The sequence below is a fragment of the Macaca mulatta genome, chromosome 1 (assembly GCF_049350105.2).
Source record: "Macaca mulatta isolate MMU2019108-1 chromosome 1, T2T-MMU8v2.0, whole genome shotgun sequence".
Classification (NCBI taxonomy): Eukaryota; Metazoa; Chordata; class Mammalia; order Primates; family Cercopithecidae; genus Macaca; species Macaca mulatta.
In genome coordinates, this window is record NC_133406.1 from 120,946,665 (window position 1) to 120,948,219 (window position 1,555).

Genomic DNA, 1,555 nt, shown 5'->3' on the forward strand with positions numbered 1-1,555 from the left:
ATAGAAGGGAGGCCAATCTGTCTGTGGCATTGTGAGTAGAAAGGAGAGTGATGAGGAAATGCATTGGAAGGATGAGCAGATCACGCAGTGCCCGAGAGAGTTGGAGATCAGTTTCAAGTGTATAGCAAGTGGAATGGGAAGCTATAGAAAGGATTTGATTTTACTTTTAAAAACTCTCTAGGCTGTTGTGAGGGAATAGAGTGTGGCAAGCAGCAGGAGAGATGATGGGGAACCCATTGCTGAAGTTATTAGTTTAGACATAGATATTTTTTCTTTAACCTTCTTCTTCTTCTTTTTTTTTTTTTTTTTTTTGGTTTTGTTGTTGTAGTTTTGAGATGGGGTCTTGCACTGTCACTCAGAACACTGGAGTGCAGTGGCATGATCTTCAACTTCCCAGACCAAGTGATTCTTCTACCTCAGCCTCCTGAGTGGCTGGGACCACAGCTGCACACCAGCACACCTGGCTAGGTTTTTAACAAAGTTTTAAATTTTGTAGAGGTATCCCTATGTTGCCCACGGAGGTCTCAAAATTCTAGGCTCAAGTGATCCTCCTGCCTCAGCCTCCCAGAGTACTGGGATTATAGGCATGAGCCTTCATGCCCAGCCATCTCTAACCTTCTTGCTGTCTTCAAGTGCCAGATCTTATTCAGCTGGGTATCCCTGCTCTAGAAATCTATTCAAGCTGACTACTGGTCTCAGGAGATTTTGTTCTGATAGGTCATTTATATATTTTCCAACTCTCCTTTATCTATCCCTCCATCCTTCCATCCATCCATCCAACCATCCATCCCAGAATTGTTCACTGAGATGTTCCTATATGCCAAGCCCAGAATAAAGCAGAGTTTCTTGTTTGGAGTCATTCATAGTCTATTTATGGAGAGAGACATGCAAATAAAGAAATATGATAGGGTTTAATAAGGGTTGTAATACTGGAATGTGCAAAGTACAATAGGAAGGACAGAGCAAATAGCCTGGGTTAATATTCTATGATAGTTGAAAGTTGAACAAAGCCTTAAAAAGTTAATAGAAATTTTCCAAGCAATAAGTGTGTGTGTATATATATATATATATATATATACTCATTAAGTATGAGTATATATATATACACGCTCATTAAGTATGAGTATATATATATATACACGCTCATTAAGTATGAGTATATATATATACACGCTCATTAAGTATGAGTATATATATATATACACGCTCATTAAGTATGAGTGTTATGAACTTCAAATACATCATCGTACTCAAACTTTTTCCCAACCTACTGACTGAGGGAGTATAATCCCCATTTTACAGACCAGGACTCAGAAACACAGAAAGATCAGAAAACTTGCCCAAGTCACATAGCTTGCGGTAGTCCTGACTGTCAAACCCGCATCTGTGTGGCTCCAAAGCCTATGTCCTTAACTATTTCCCTATTTCTTTAGATAGGAGTATGTTTTTGTTGGGAAAATGCCTTGTATATACAGCTCCTCTGTCCAGAGTACAAAGTTAAATAGTCATTTCATAGAGTTGTATAGAGTATGCAAAAAATATAACCCACTAGTGG